The sequence below is a fragment of the Pezoporus flaviventris genome, unplaced genomic scaffold, assembly GCF_033815535.1.
Source record: "Pezoporus flaviventris isolate CSIRO_AGI_PZ_B2104156 unplaced genomic scaffold, CSIRO_AGI_Pfla_v1 ptg000143l, whole genome shotgun sequence".
Taxonomy (NCBI): domain Eukaryota; kingdom Metazoa; phylum Chordata; class Aves; order Psittaciformes; family Psittacidae; genus Pezoporus; species Pezoporus flaviventris.
The window spans coordinates 903,450-921,128 of NW_026892691.1; the positions used below are offsets into that span (position 1 = coordinate 903,450).

Genomic DNA, 17,679 nt, shown 5'->3' on the forward strand with positions numbered 1-17,679 from the left:
TAAACTTCATGAGGTTGGCATCAGCCTACCTCACAAGTGTGTCAAGGTCCCTCTGGATGGCATTCCTTCCCTCCAGGGTATCAACCGAACCACACAGCTTGGTGTCATCGGCAAACTTGCTGAGGGCGCACTCAATCCCACTGTCCATGTCAGCGACCAAGATGTTGAACAAGACCGGTCCCAACGCCGATCCCTGAGGGACACCACTCGTTACTGGTCTCCAGCTGGACATTGAGCCATTGACCACAACTCTTTGTGTGCGGCCATCCAGCCAGTTCTTTATCCACCGAGTGGTCCATCCATCAAATTGATGTCTCTCCAATTTAGAGACAAGGATGTTGTGTGGGACAGTGTTGAACGCTTTACACAAGTCCAGGTAGATGACATCAACTGCTCTACCCCTGTCCATCTGTTCTGTAGCCCCATCATAGAAGACCACCAAATTGGTCAGGCAGGATTTCCCCTTAGTGAAGCCATGCTGGCTGTCACCAAGCACTTTGTTGTTTTTCATGTGCCTTAGCATGCCTTCCAGGAGAATCTGCTCCAAGATTTTGCCAGGCACAGAGGTGAGACTGACTGGTCTGTAATTCCCTGGGTCATCCATTTTCCCCTTCTTGAAAATGGGGGTTATATTTCCCTTTCTCCAGTCATTGGGAACTTCACCTGACTGCCATGATTTTTCTAATATGATGGCCAGTGGCTTAGCAACTTCATTTGCCAGCTCCTTCAGGACCCGCGGAGGGATTTCATCAGGACCCACGGACTTGTGCACGTTCAGATTTTTAAGATGGTCTCAAACCAGATCCTCTCCTACAGTGGGCGCAAGGTCTTCATTCTCACAGTCCCTGCATCTGCCTTCCAAGACTTGGGTGGTGCAGTCAGAGCCTTTGGCAGTGAAGACTGAAGCAAAGAAGTCATTCAGAACCTCAGCCTTCTCCAAATCCTGTGTAGCCAGTTCTCCTGAGAGCTTCCTGAGGGGCCTGCATTCTCCCTAGTCTGTTTTTTATTCGCTATGTACCTGTGGAATCCTTCCTGTTATCTTTAATTCCTCTAGCTAAGTTTAATTCTAACTGAGCCTTAGCTTTCCTAACCTGGTCCCTAGCTTCTCAGACAACATCCCTGAACTCTTCCCATGCCACCTGTCCTTGCTTCCACTTATTATAAGCCTCTTTTTTCAATTGAATTTTCCTCAGGAGCTCCTTATCCATCCAAGGAGGTCTCCTGGCCCTCCTGCTGCACTTCCTTCTGGTTGGGATGCAACACTCCTGAGCTTGTAGCAGGTGATCCCTGAATATCAACCAACAGGCTTGGGCCCCTCTGCCCTCTAGGGCTATATCCCATGGAACCTTACTAAGCAGGTTCCTGAAGTGGCCAAAGTCTGCTCTTTTGAAGTCCAGTGCAGTGAGCTTGCTGCATGCTCTTCTCACTGTCCTGAGGATCACAAATTCGAGCATCTCATGATCGCTGCATCCAAGGCTGCCCTGGAGCATCACATTTCCAACCAGCCCTTCCCTGTTGGTGAGCACGACGTCAATCACGGCACCTCTCCTTGTCGGCTCCTCTGTTACTTGCAGAAGGAAGCTGTCTTCCACACAATCGAGGAACCTCCTGGATTGCTTGTGCCGGGCCGTACCGTCATTCCAACAGATGTCAGGGTGGTTGAAGTCACCTTCCAGTCTCTTCTAAAAATCTGGCTAGAAGTCCTAGGTCCTTCTGAACTCTTGTTAACATGAGAAGGTAGAAATTGCCATCCTGTAATGGTGTAGAGATGCATCTAGTCCTATGTTCTCAGTGTCAGCTACTTCAGAGGAAGGAGTATCTGTACACACATGTAGAATAAAATAATTGCAATCATCACTATTATATCGAGTTCAGATGTTCTAATTCATTTATTTATCTGCATTTTGGCCATTCACTGAACTTTTAGGAGCTTCCTAAAATATGAGAAGAATATGATGATAAAGGAAAGTTTTCAATAAAAAGATAAAAGATTACTTCCACTCTGTAAAACATACACTTTTTTTCCTAATGCATGCTGAGCCATTCCTTTTCTCTGGCTTTCATTTTGAAGGCAGGTGAAATATGTAGAAATAGTAGTCATTCACATGTTGTAACTATTGTAAATGACTGAGTCAGCGATGATCTTTCTGATACAGAATCATAGAACGGTTTGGGTTGGAAGGGACCTTAAAGCTCATCTAGTTCCAGCCCCCTGCAATGGACAGGGACACCTTCCACTAGACCAGCTTGCTCCAGGCCCCATCCAACCTGGCCTTGAACACTGCCAGGGATGAGGCGTGGAATAAATGGGGATGGGGGGAAATTGAGGAATCCTAGTTTCTTTCTAAATCTGAAAGGATTTTGTCTTCCAGAGAACGTCTTCCTACCCTTCTCCTTATGGAAGAAGGTGTTGCGTGCCAAAGTGGGGTCATTTCTGAAGGGGTGTCACCCACACTAGGACAGGGCCATCCTAAAGGGAAGGCAGCCTATGGGACAAACATGCCCAAGCAGGAGCTCCCTTGAGTGAGTGCAGACATAGAGGACAGATGCTGGAGCAAAAAAAAGCACCAAGAAGCAAAGAGCAGTAGGGGAAAACAGTTGTGCACTGCGCCAGGTCTCCTGTGGTGGCTTAAGAGTAATCTGTCACGCACATAGGGAAAGTTGAGATGAGAGTGGGGGGGGAGATGTTTGGTGTAGGATGAGTGTGGGGAAGAGGAAGGAAGAGTATTTACTGAAGTACTGATTTGGAGGTTTTTCTTTTCATGCTCCCCTTCTTTCCTTATACCCAAATCAGTTATCAGAAGCTGGTGTTGAGAGCAACAATAAATAAAGTGGTTAAAAAAAATTTCCCCAGGCTGAAACAGTTTTTTCAATGTCAGACCCTAGCAAAGCAAACAATAGCATTTTGATTCAGTGACTTCAGAAGTGGAGTTCCCAGATTCTCTGCTTAAGGAGCATGCAGGTATTCCCCACTTAAACTTGTATCTAAGGAAGAAAATTATTGATACTATGGTATCTTTGAGAACTGTAGAAATGAAAAGCCAACTTCAAGGTCAGGGTTTCAGTTCAATTTCTGACTATTTGTTTATTTAACCTGGAGAAAACTCATGAGATGTAAAACGTTTGACTTCCAGTGTGATTCTTGAGAGAGGTGATATGCTGATACTTGTACAAAACCACTCAATATAAAGGGCAGCTATCAAAAAATTATTATATAATGAAGCCAGGCTTAAAGGGAAAAATCTGAGTTCAAATCCAGGATCCCAATCCAGTTAAATGATAAATGCAAACGCACTGGATCTTTCCAGTTTTTGTGTTTGTTGTTTGGTTTTGTTTTTTTTTTTCAATTGAAAGGGAGGCTGTTTGCAGGAGTTTGTCTTTCATTTCAGAACTGCAAACAGAACATCTGGAAGAAGAGTTTGTAGCTATAATAGGAAAGTCAGATTCAGGTCACTCAAAATGTGTGTAAGTAAAATTGTTTTGGCTGTATTTAGTGTAGATGCTAGTTTGGTGTTTGCCACACCTTTTTGAGGCAAGAAAGGTTTCACTTAAATTGGAAACATCAGTGGAAAATCTGGTCTCTTGCTTGCTTATGCTGTTCCTAGTAATTTCATAAACAAGGCAGTGCTTTCTAGGAGGGAGGGAGTCAGCAGGGCTTGTGAGAGCATTAGCTTGTGCATGAGGAGGTTCAGATATGTATGAAAAGACAAATAAATGCATAGAAATAATTGTTCTATGTTATCTAAGTAACTATAAGCAAATGCTGAATGGTTGCTTGCCTGAAACTGTCAATATGGCAGCTTCTCCATGTATTTTTTAAAAACTGTAAATATATATAAAGACATAATAGGGTTATAGAAAAACCATTAGCAGTGCCTGATCCTCTCTGGCAGAAGACAGGGAACTAATTTTTTTTTTATACCAAGTTCTGATGCTAAGTTCTCAAACCAGGGAGATCTAGGTTAGGTATAAGGAAGAAGTTCTTCCCTGTGAGGGTGCTGAGGCGCTGACACAGAGTGCCCAGAGAAGCTGTGGCTGCCCCATCTCTGGCAGTGCTCAAGGCCAAGTTGGATGGGGCTTAGAGCAACCTGGTCTAGAGGAAGGTGTCCCTGCCTGTGGCAGCGGGTTGGAACTGAATAAGCTTTAAGGCCCCTTCCAACCCAAACCATTCTATGATTCTGTATGGGCAGACACATAGCTGAAATGTTTCTACTTTGACTTGGTTCTAGTTTAAAGATTGTGATACGCTTCCTGAAATTCTGCAGTTTTTTTTCTTATTTTCTAAATGCAGAATGTGTGTTGAAAAGCCAAGTCTTGTATTCCTGTCAGCAGAATGTGAACTGAGAATACTCATGAGGTGAGTAGCAGGGTAGTAACTGAAGCCATCAGAACTTTATAAGAAGTGATTTAGTATATATGCAAAAAGCTCTGAGGTGTTCTATGATGTGCCTAAAAACAATGCAGAAACAAGAGATATATTTGAGATGGATGGGAAGTATGTGATAGCAATGCTGACAGTTAAAAGTATTTAAAAATCCTTTGACGTAAATGTACGTGTACATGTGGTTATCAGTGTGGTTGTATTTATGTGTGTATATATATACACATGGAATCACAGAATCGGTTAGGACAGCAAAGACCTTTAAGATCATCCTATATGTATGTGTGTGAGTGTCCCATGATAGAAAAAATATTAGGAATTATAGGAAACACCAGTGCTATATTATTTATTAACGTATATATTTCTCCCATGCCATGCTGCAGAACACCCTTCCTAGAGGTTGGCAGTAGGTGGTTGTCTTGAATTCAGAATGTCAGTGTTCTCTAGAAAACTAACAAGATGGACAGAATAGTTGGAATAAGATCCTTTTCTTGAAAGTCAGAATGTACATGAGCAGAGTAGCTTGATTTGGCTGAATGAAATGTTGCAACCACTTTTTTTTGCATACCCAAATATTACATTCATCTGTGGGAATAAGCATAGGTGAATTTAGGTTTTTGTTATTCAATTTGAAACTGTCTATTATTCTTCCTTGTGGTTTTGAATCATCCAAAGAAACTTCAGTTTTCAGGGGCCAAGTGCTGTGTGAAGGTTGGTTTGGACTATTTTTTAAGTTTTGTAATAACTTGTAAAATAGGTCCAGGTCAGTTTCATGGCTTTACAGCTATTTTCAGAAAAGGTACTGCTGTTGAACTTCCATTCATCCCCTTAATGTCCTCTCACTGTTGTAGAATTCTGGAAGAATGGTTGTACAGGATAAAGTTTCTGTTCATATGCATCTAATATTGATATCAGACATGCCAAGAACTGAAATGGAGGAATGGGATATGAAAATATAGTGATGATGAAATATAACTGTGTTTGGTATTGTATTTACAAAAAGCATTTAAATGCCAGTCTTTATATATGGTTTAGTCCTGATTATCTCATACATCAGTTTTATCCTGGTGCACATGCACTGACCTAGTGGTCACTTATTTTATTCTACCACAGACAGAGCAGGATCAGGACAGACTCTTTACCTATAAGAGCATGATCTCAATATTTTTTTTCTTTTTCAGTGGCATTTCAATTCTCTTATACTAGAATGCAGCTCATGAATAACTACCATTGTGGATATGTACTGAGGTTAAAAAGGAAAAATCAGTTATCTGATCAAAGCACACCTGAACAAAAATGAGTAAAAGGAGCAAATACTTATTGACCTTGCAACTTTGTTCTCAGATTTGTCAAAGGCAGCTGTTTTCTTTCACTATTTAAATAAGAGAAACTGGGAATATAAGTGACATCATGCGGGTATTAGAAGCATCCAGTTGATTTTAGAGCAATAAATGTTATGAAAAGAAATTATTTGTGCTTTGGGGAGAATTTTTGAACAGAAACATTTCAGTAGATGAAAGGGGAAAAATATGATAGTGGGAGGGGATATTAATAGGATTAACAGGACTTTGGTTAGATTTAATTAAATGAAACTGTTCTGTAGAATTTCTGGACCAATTGAACTTAGATGCTAAGAAAACTGTTCATTTGTTCTAACTGTTCTAGGGCAGCCCCTAAAGTTTGGGGGGCTTGGGGTAGACAATAGCGCTGGATGTCAAACTCAGTGCACTTCATCTGATTCTCATTAGATTTATCACATCATTGATAACCAGATCTACTCATTAGGGATAGAAAAGACAGGTAGTATTGGAACAAAATAAATAAAATCTTGTATTTGTAAAGGCGACTTCTTACTGTGGCATCTGGCAAGGCTCTGAAAAGATAGACAAATTAGGCTGCTTAAGCTAATGAACTTCTTGTGCTAAGTAATCAGACCTTAATGTTGTGTGTTTTGTGTGCCGGTGTTTTGTTTTTGTTTTTTTTTTCTTCAGTCTGGTGTTTCTCTATTTTAGACTTTCCTTCCCTTCTGCATGTGAATTCCTGCCATGTGAGTTCTAGGTGTCTCATTACAGGTTGGAAGGTGAGCAAGGAAAGCTTGACAGCAGGCAGCAGAGTGCCATTTGAACAGAGTCTACTGTATTACTGCCAGTCACCTTCTCAGGTATTTTAATAAGTTAGGGTGTCCTCTGTCTTTTGTTCGAATGCAAGGGTAAAAGTGCTATAAATGAGGGGAATATTTTTACTCTACTTAAGAAATATTGTTTAGTTAGGAGACTTTAATGAATTGAAACATTTCCGGAGAGGTGAAACACTTTCCATTTTACCTAGGCGTTATACCTGTTATTCTACTCCTGCTTCTGGCTTCTTTTTGATTAGCTGACAAAAATATTGCTCGTTTTTCCAGTTAGTAAGTATGGAGTAGAACATAAAGGTTAGATTGGAAGATAGATGGTACTTTAAATAAATGCTTCTAGGTCAATACTGGGATGGAGATGGTTTTTGTTACAGGTTACAGACCTATAACAGTATAATTGACAAATCTACTCTTTCTTTGTTTCAGAGTTTAAGTATGCCTTAGAAATCTGCTTTATTTCAGTAAAAATTGTGTTATCCTTGATGGGTGTAAGTGCTGACTATGACTGTCATTTTAGTGATGCTTGCCATTGTCTTTGGATCTTGCTTCATTTTTATTTGGAAACAAATTGTTTATGAAGCTGTCTTTAGAGACTGAAATAATAATGCCTATGTTTCTTCCTGCCGCCAATCTACAGTTTTCTAAGTAAAAAAAAAAAAAAGCCAAAAAATCAAACCAAAAGGGGGAGGGAATCAGGAAATTAAGAATTATGTGGATTTATATTTCATATCTTTGTCCCCACCATAGTTGCTTGATCTTAAAGCAGGTTTATAAATTAATAATTTGCATAGTACCAAATTAGTTTCCTTGAAGGTGTTTGTTAGTTCTCTGAAGGTATGATTCATTACCGTGGAAATGACAACATAGTCTGTTTTCAAGCTAATTGCTGTGTAGAACATAAAACTAAGTTCCTTGAGGTTTAAATTGCTCATACAATTCACATCAGATGTCAATCTGTGTTTGCCCAGTCTACCTCAAATACTAATTATAGCGGTAATAAAAATGGTCTGTTAGTACCTCAGCAGACAAGCTGCTCAACTACCAGGAACCTGCAGGTTGAGAACATCTGGAGTAGGTTTAGGTACAAAGCATTAGACTACCAGGATCTGACTCATTAAATAACAGATTCAATGTAAAAAATTAGCCTTTTGGCATGAAGCTAATGTTAATAAATCCTAGCTCCTGGGTAGAGTGCATTCGTATTTTCTGTTCAGCTGCTGGAACCCTGAGGACAACTAATTTCTATATACATGCCTTGGTAGTGTTATGTACCTTCCTTGGTGGGCTGTGGACAGGAGAGCTCGTATGAACTGAATACAACAAAAAGAAAGCGTAGAAAGCCTGTTTAGCATAATACTAGATCATCTATCAATCTTTAAGTGTATCTTTGGGATTGACAGCAGCATTGTACTCTGGGGACTATAAAAGTAAAATGGACCATGTTTGCTAGAAAGAGCCAGACACTGCATTGGTTTTGAAATGAGGGTTTGTTTCTGTTTCTTCTGTGGTGTTTACATCAGGGATTTGCCTGGCTACTCGCAGTTCTGCTCCACTGGTGTGTAAACAGGGTAGCTTCAGGCCTTAGATGCCCCTTTCTGTGTGGATCATCCTTCCCTGTACTTAAAATGTGATGCCTTTCCTACCATTTGGCAGTTTTCAGCCTTCAGAGGAAGCACTTTAAAAGAAGAGGCTAGGCAAACATAGTGGCTGGACTTGTAACAGGCTGCTTCACTGTAATTGGACTGGTGTGGATGGCCTGTGAGTTAAATTTTATAGGGAAAGCATGTATTGTAAGCTTAGCAAGAGATTAGAGGACCAAGGGTATGTGTCTCTTGCACTGAATATTTACATATTACAGAGCAAAATAAACCTGCTCTTTGAGTTTGTTTCATTAAACAAAGGCAATTTCTGTGAGAGATATTCTATGTTAAGATTTCACCGTTAAAGCCATCAGATCCAGATGCTACTTTTTTCTACTCGCCTTTGTCTGCTTAATGTAGATATTTTTGATGCTGCTCTTCTTCAAACCCATAAGGTAAATAGACAGCTTTGCCAAAGATAGATAGCTTAAACGTAAGTTATAAACAGGCTTTACAGGGCAAAGCTTAAATATGTGGAGGAGGATACTGAGTTGATCAGGGAGTTTCAGTAGGTAGAAAATTGGACTGGTTCTTGCTAGAAACAATTGAAAACGTAGCTCCCTGCCTTTCTCCACCAAAAGAAGAATTTTATCAGTTCTTTTTTTTTTTCCTTACTGCATCTGAATTATATTTGCTGAAAAGCCTTAACTTCACAGCTTATTCTAGTGGAAGGTGTGCAGGAACATTGGAACTGGATGATCTTTAAGGTCCTTTCCAACTCAAACCATTTTAAGATTCTACTTCAGACTGTGTAGTAGAAAATGAACCATTAGTGATTAATCAGACGCCAGATTTTGAACACCTAGAGTCTGGTGATCATAATTTCTTCAGTTTGGCTACATGAAAAATGGAAAGATAAAAATACTTAAACTAGACTGTATTCACTCAGTGCTGGACTTAAAAAAAAGACTCCAGTGTGACTAATAACAGATGAGAATTAATACACCCATCAAAACTGGCAGTAGAGAAGTATTCGAAGATCTCAGGCAGGTGTATAAGCTTTCTTAATACAGCACTAAAGCAAAAGTGATGAGACATATTCAGTATGGAGCTCTTTTGTGCCTCCAAAACTTGGGAATAAAATAATAATAATTAAAAAAAAAAAGAAGAATTGAAGAGAGGATGGACAGAAAAGCATTTTTTATGAAATTAAATTTTCTTTTAAATTTGCTATCAGTATTTGATTGTTTCACTAAAGTTTGTGTTAGTAATGATGGGTGAGGAGGAATCTTTGCAAGTGACCCTGTAAAAGCCGTGTATACCAAGAAATCAGCTGCCGTTAATGAAGAATTCTTGCTTCAGGCTTGCAGCATAAACAAGACACTAGACAACTATACACAAAATAATTGGCTGCTCCCAGTCCACCTGTCCTTTCTCTTGCTTAGATCTCTATAGCTAAACAGTAAAAGTGAAACTAATTTGAAAAGAACCTAAAAAATTACTTAACTTCAACCAGGAACTTTTGGTCAAATGTGTTGCCTTCAACAGAACTGTGTTGCTCTATGCTAGTCTTGCCTTGGGGCTGATGTAAAACCCTAGTACCAAATGCCCAAACTACCATTCTCCAAGCAGTATGTTTGAGAACGCATGTTTCTTAATGCAATGTTAGCAGGGCCTGGTGTGCCAATACCTACTGCCAGTTTAACAGATGATTTTTTATGGAGCTAAGACTTCTTTCTTCCTTCCTCAGACGTATTGTGCAGGATCTACTGCAAGCCGGTAGTTGGTTTCATAAAGCTTTTCCCCCCAAGGCTTACTTGCCTAAAGAGAGAGAGGTGATTGAGCCAAATTATCACCCCAAAAGTGACATGTATTTTGCTTACGGGAAAGGTACATTGGACCCTTGATATTTGCCATGTGCATTGAAACAAATGTGTCAAAACAAAGCAAATGCCAGTGGAACCACAAAGGAAACTCTGACTCCTTCTGAGGGTTAGGGTTTTTTGCAACTAATAACTTGTATTAAGCATCTTGTATTTTAAAACATGAATTTTTGAGTATGAGTTAAAAGTAGAATGAATAATTATTTTTTATTTATTAGCCAAACAGCATTCAAATAAATAATATTTCTTTTTTCATAACCTCCCACTCTCCAATATTACAAAATCCTTGAAGTGTCTGTTATGCAGGCTGTGGATTTGTACTACTTTTGAAGTTTAATATATGAAATATGAAGTTAATTAATTACTTTGAATAGTGAGAATGTGAAATATCAAACCCATTTATTTATAGCTGTTTTACTTTGTATGAAATAGGCTACATTGAGAATCATTCTGTTTTTTTCTTCTTAAAAGAATCACTCACATGAGGGATGGGATTTTTGTACTTTCACTACTGTGACTCTATTAATTGTGAAAAACATCAGTAAGAACTGCAGTGTTACCTGTAAGTGCTTTAAAATCTGGTTGCTTTACATTATTGTCAGAGATAAGAGCTCAAGTAGTTGAAAATATCAGTTTAAATCTTCTACATACTCATAACTGGGCCATTGAATATGAGCAATATAACTCATATATATAGCTCTTGATTGCTTTTGTAGCTTCTTTGCTACCTTTTCCTTTCAGCAAGAGCTATTTAATGAGTCAGATCAAATTAAACTAATTTGGAAATTACTCATACTGTGTCATTTAGTATTGTGCTCTCTCTTCTTCCATACTTTTCCAGCTTGAACTTAAAATATGGGTACCTTCAGAAGATGATCTTAGGGAATGCAGTTTGTAGATCCATTTGGAAAATTTGTAGTGATTCAGCACAACACGATGTTGCATCAGGTTTGTTTAGGCACATTCAGCTTTAATGATAGAGTTGTGTTAGTAACAATAAGACTACTTCAGATATGAGTAGTTAGTACTTAATAGCTGTCCCTTCAAGAAAGGACATTGCATTTTAGGCCAACATGCATTAGTATAGTAGGCTGTGCAAGGAAAGCAATTGAAATGATGTCATACTTTGAGTTCATAATGTCAGACCTGTGCTACGCTTCTCATGACTATTTCATGTCACCAAGCACCCTGGAGGAAAAAGAGTGAATGAATACTAAAATTATTTCTGTTTTCTCCCCTCCCCTTTATAAAATTGATCACAAAAAATTCTGAAATCAAAAATGCCAACTTTTTGTTTATAATAGAAATAAAAGATAAGAAGTTAAACAGCAAGCACAGGGTTGTGTAATGAATTGGTGAGTTTGATACACAGTTTTATAACTTAAACACTAAATGTTATGCTACCAAACATTTGGATCTCTTTAACTGAAGTAGATTTCCAAAGGTACTGTCCTTTCTACGAGATATGTAGGTACAATTCAGTTTGTCTGATTTTGTTATTGGAGATTGTGTTACTGGAAAAATACAGGCTTTTGTACCTAGTACAATTTCTGTAGAACTCTATTCAAATATTTAAAATGCCATTGCTCTTAGTGCATTTAATTGTTTGGGGTTTTTCCTATGGGAATGGAAGATCTTGACTCATATTTCATGTGGTGCTACAAAATACTTATTATCAGGGTGTGGTGCCAAACCAACTTTGACTTTAAAGCCTGAATTTTGCTATTAATTAGTAACCACTTTTAATATTAAGTGAACACAAATTACTGACAAGTGAGTATTCATCCAAAAAGACATAGATCATTATATGGCTCCTAATGTAGCTTCCACTGCGGTCAGTGCCAACCACTCTGTTGGTGTAATAGTTAAGTTGGCCTCTCTGCTGTAATTAATGTGATGCAACTCGCTTTCCTGTTTTCACGTTTTCATAGTCTATGATAACCTGACGTATAAGGATGTACTGTATGTAAATAAGAGCAATCTCTGTTTGTTCAGAGAATAGTCTTGCTGGTCTGACATGGTCTGCCACCTCTTTTTGCTACTGCTGTGTGTCAATTATTTGATCTTAATAACAGTCTTAGTAATTGAACCACACGCTGTAAATAAACTCTTACAGACAAGTGTGATGATTACTTCCTGGAGAATGTGGGTGTCAGCCAAGTCTTACAACAACAGCAGGGAACAGAAGAGACAGGTGAAAGATGTGTTGGGCTTTGAGCAAACCTGTAAGAAATAGACTCCTCAGGTCTCGATCTTAGTAATGCTTTAGAACTCACACCTCCTAACTCCAGCATTTCTGCACATGTGTGAGGGCACCTGCTGTGTGTTACTTGTGGTGTAAGTGAATGTGTGCAGTATGGGAGTTTGGAGTGTCACTATCCAAGTCTTTTGTCACAAATAGCACTTGATTTCTGAGCTATGAAGGTATGCCTGATTTTGTATGTGCAAGCATTTTTTCCTAACTTCTCCTACCTGGGAGTGTGTAAATATATCATCAAGGCTTTACATCACCTCTGCTTTTCTGAAATTAATGAATTAAATACAAGATTCTTCCCATGATAATGAATAACTAAAAAAGCATGGGTTTTGTAGCATTTCAAGTGTGTTCAGTATAGTCCCCAAGAAAAAGAAATATAGAGGAAAATACCTCGTATTTTGGCTCGGAGCAAGTGATGACAGAATTATCAGGAAGTCAATACCCCAGATTTTGTAGTCAGCGCAAATCATAAAATGGCTACGTTAAATACAGCTTTCAGCCTGTAAGCAACTAGTCCTTTCTCATATCTAATAATACTATAATTTTCTAGCATTAAACCCCTTCATGTGTATTTGCTTTAGTTAGCCGTTTGGTTATATATACTACAAGGCAAAATAACATCGCTCTCAAAAAGAGTGAACTTGGCCTTGATAAATGATCTCATATTGTAATTCCCCATGAGAAAACCATTCTGCAGTTCAGGTACAAGCTAAATCAATAAGCCGTTTAAGTTGCTGGTGAGTTATACAGGTTATACTCACTTTCCAACTTTCTTGGAATTCATAGTGGTAAATAAAAGTGTCTCCTTTACAGCCTCCTGTAAGACTGACTACTGTTCACTTTGATTGTGGGAATTTGTAACTAAACTCTGCTAAAGATTGGATAGTTTCTCACAGTCAGGCTGCTTTTCAGTGATACTTCCAAGTGCAGCAGGAAAGGTTTTTCATACCAAGGACTTATACTGGGGGATAGGATCTTCCCCAGGACTCTGTCTGCACTATCTGAGGTCAGGTAATAGTTATTTTAAGATCTCAATGCTTCCAGAAAAGCAATTAACATTTTTAATTCCCTCAAGACTAAGCTGTTATCAGTGGGAAGTTGAATATATGTTCAGACTAACTGATGTAGGTTATTTAAATAAGCTACTTAACTGAAGAGAGATATTTAAGTGCAGTTTGGCATTGCCTTTTTTTTTTTCCTGACATTTTTACGTATTTATTGCAGAGGAACACAGTTTTCTGAGATGGGAATACATGCAGTTTAGCTAGCCTAGATATTTCTGTGATCTTGATTTTTTTTTTTTTTTTTTTGGTAGGGAATTAACATAATTAAATTTAATTAAATTCCTGAATATCTTTTGACTGTAACTCATTACTTTTTAGTTGTATATTGCTTTTATATAAGAAACAATCATCTGAATGAAGAAATCTGATATTTTGAGCAGTTCGGAAAATGTAAATCCTGCAGTAACATCTGTAGTTGGACAGCATGCCTGTAATAGTATGCTGATAACCTGGGAAATCTCTCCACTATGAATTTGCATATTACAGTAGTTACATGTAACATGTAAATTTAACAGTGCTACAGCCTGTTCTTTCCAATTTTTATAGGATTGATTTGGAGATCACTTGAATGAGGATTACAAAAGACAATGCAAAACTTGCAGAACTGTGTGACAGTCATGCTGAGAAATATTAGAAATATAGATAAGTTCATGTTCTAGTATAGATCAAGTTCTGATCTAGTAAAAATGGGCTGAATACAGAGTGAAGGAAGCTGCTCTTTTTCAGGAAAGAACTGATAGAAATATATTGAACCATCCTCCTTGGTCTGCATATATGGCAAATATCAGCCATGTTCATGTACCGTTCTCAAGAAGAAACTTTTGATCTCACAAAGTGTATTGATGAAAAAGTTAGCCATGTAGCATTTTCTTCCTTTAAATCTGTGATGGAGATGTCATTCAAAACAGATATGAAATGAGAGGGGAAAAATGAATGTATGGGCAGAGCTGCTCTGTGTCAGTTACTCTCTGTGCTGGTTTAGTACACATAATTCTTGATGCAACTGGAGAAGTATTTGTGTCACTGGGAACCTAATAAAAATAAAAACTCAGCAGTGAAGTTGCATTTTGTTCCATCTGGAAGATGTAGCTGGTGCTGGCTGCTGATGGGAGCAGATGTGTAGGGAAGAGTTAGTGTCTCAGAAAAGGAAAATCTGCAGGAAGTGAGCTGGGCATTTGTTTTCAGCATTTGCTTTTTATATCTGCTTATTAACATAGTTGCATTTCAGCAATTCAGAAGGATTTTCTCAACAGCAAAGACAAATTCTCTTGAAACTTGATAAGAACATTGTTCTGTAGCACTTCATTTGCACATTCTGTGTGTGATAAATTTAGCTGTTTCTTCCCTCCCCATGTAATTCTCATTTTGATGTATTCAGAAAAAATAAGTATTTTTAATGAATTAAAGATTTTTGTAGGAAGGGTTAGAAAAATTTATATTTGAGCCTGATAATGCTTTACATTATAAATTATGCTATGACCTTTCAAAAACCTCTCACATATCTGTAGTGCCCACAAAGTCTATAAAAAGCAGAGGGAAAAGTTGTGAAGTTAGTGATATTTTTTTCATGTTCAGAGTCACTTAAGGATGAAACTGCTGTGGAATGAATCTGCAGTTGAAACTATGGCATGCATCTGTAGTTTGTCTTTTAGTTCTTTCTTCCTTCTGGTCACAGGAGCATGGTGACCTTGATCAAGAGTTGAGTAACTTGAGTGTGGCAAGTCTTGGCAAACAGGAGTATTCAAACAGAAACTCAGTGCTTTAGGCAGTAGAAAAGAAAACAGTGATGGAGAGAACACTGATGGAAAGAAGGAAGCAAATTGACTGACTGCTTTGTCAGAGCCCTTAAGTGTTTTCTGAAATAGAAGTGTTAAGTGAAAATCACCAAAGATTTCATTCAGAATTGATCCAAATCTCACCAAAGTCCTACACACTAGTAAGATAAGTTTCAGAATGGATGGACAACATTGTGATTAGTAAATGTAATTCCCACTAATCTAGAATTTTTGTTAGAAATATCAAAATTTCTGTCCAGGTTTCTGGAAATACAGATTTGTCTTAGAAAAAAATATATAGATAAACCTAATGTAAAATAGTAAAGTGTGCCTCCTATTCTATCATGTTATCCATCGGTGTCTATCCATTCACACGTTATTCTGTTTATTCAGGTATATTGCTGATGAATTGTCAATCTGTAAATAGCACAGGCACTTCTTATTAGACAATTATATTTTACTAAGCTTAATTGTATGAAGACTAGCTTCATACAGACTTTATAAAGAGGAAAATCAAAATGGTTGTAGATATTGGTCCAGTGGGAATAGAAGCTGTTACTTAACTTACTATGTATCACTTATTTTTAAACTTGAGTTTCAGTACATTTTTCAGGGAAACGAAGCATTTCACAGGATAAAGAAGTGTTGAAGTAATATACATAGCTCTGTATGGCATTTGTTGAAAGGAGAGCCAGAGAACAGATAGATGCTGTGAGATGCTGCAGTATTTTCTGCATACAGTTATTTCTGGATCATTTTCTGTGGTTGAATTAGAGAGGACTCTATCACTTAAAGAAATCTGCAATATTTTTACAAATGTTAGAAAAATGATTTTCTTTTTATGATCCTTTATTTTTCATTTCCTGTTCTTTAAAATCTACCCAATTTCTTTGTTGTTGTTTTTAGTTTTCAGCATTTCTATTTCATATTTTGGATGTTAACATGTTTTTGAACTGCCAGTTCTCTGGCTGTTCTTGTGTCTGTTCCTCATAATTTGTGTTCAGTAGCTGGTTTACATTTTGCTACTCCAAATTCCACTGATGTAAATTATGCTGAGAGCAGTATTTTGTTAAGGACTCAGAAACACAGCAGCAGACTGCAAGATCTTTATTTAGCCCCTTCATTGCTTACCCAGGACTTGCTAGTTTCTTATGAGCTCTTCATATATTTCCGACTCTGATGCAGTGTTCCGGTGGCTCTTCAGGACTTCATATTTATTTTCTGCTTCTTCTGTATCTTCTTTTCCACCTGATGACTTTTGTCCTGTTTCTGTCTTTCTACAGTCCACCTTTTCTCCTGGGACTGTACCTTGATCCTTAGCAGATACAGTTATATTTTTCATTTCAGCTAGCCTGTCTTTTCTTTTTTGCCTGGTGGTTGAGATATAGAAATGAAGTGACATTATGGCTAAAGTCAAGGTAACAGTTTTGGCTGGTTGGTCAGTTAGTGTATGATCCTAAAAAGCAATGCATTTTGGAGCATTGTAATTAAAATAGAAATATAGTACCTCTATACAATTCAAGAGAAATTATCAATAGTGTAGCAAGAAAAACAAATTCAGTTGTTCTCAGTTAGGTTAGGGGCCTTCAGTGAAGTACAGGTTATAAGAACATGGATTTTTATCCACAACAGCACTTATACGTAACAAGGCTTTATGAGTACTGTAAGCAAGTATTTGAAATGTAGTGAGGGCAAAGTTCAAGATGTGGAGAAATTTTTTTGTAAGTTACAAAAACTTCCGTGGAAAAAAACATCCTGAATGTGTCAGTGGAACAGCATCATTGTTGTGCTGAAAAGTAACAAAGAATTATTTTGTGTGTTTTGGAATATATTAAGGATCCTGAAGAAATTAATTGCAGCATGCATGGTCCTGATTTTTGTACAAGCAGAGGATAATAGTATCTTGAGATAATCTGTGTTCACAGTGGAGTGAACAAAGCTAAAAGTGGTTTGATAAAGATAGATTTAATAGTAAATTGTTCAAAGTTGTCCTTTCTAGCAGAAAATGAACTATAGGATTGTTTCTATCTATGCTGCTTATTATTGTAATGCCACAATAAAGGGGTCAAGAGCAGGCACGAGGAGAGACCTGCCTCGTGGGTGGCTTGCATTATAAGGAGAATTGGTTTTCATTTTCCTCATTTTGTGCCAGTTTGAGTAAAACAAGTATCCAGAATTCCTGCTGCTAGATAGAACAGAATATTCCTACTGTGTTTCCTTTAAAAAGTGGTCTTCTACTGAAGGGATTTGCAAGCTTTTTCTTTTGCATAATTCACTAGCAGATGGATTAAAAAATGAAACACAGGAGGTTTACTGCTGGCCAGCTTACCCTCAGACGGTCCTGAAAAATTCACCAAAAGTCCAGGACAGATTCTGGTGTTCCCTTGGATGAGGCTTTTATATTCTAAGACCGAGAATGTGTTGTCAGAAAAGTCATCTAAAACTGATGACAAATTTTTTACCGATGTCTGGAAGCCATGACATGAACTTTTCTATATTTCTTACGTTATGTGGCTTTTGTAACATTTCTATACAGAAAGAAGTTGGTTTTATCAGGTTGTTGATATTGTCTTTTCCAGACAGACATGTGCCTGCTCTGACTCAA

At 37.8% G+C, this 17,679-nt stretch overlaps 1 protein-coding gene across 1 annotated transcript in view; it reads left to right on the forward strand.

The window, feature by feature from the left end:
* Positions 1–17,679, forward strand: part of LUZP2 (leucine zipper protein 2) — a 181,916-nt gene that overhangs the window by 56,002 nt on the left and 108,235 nt on the right. The window lies entirely within an intron of this gene.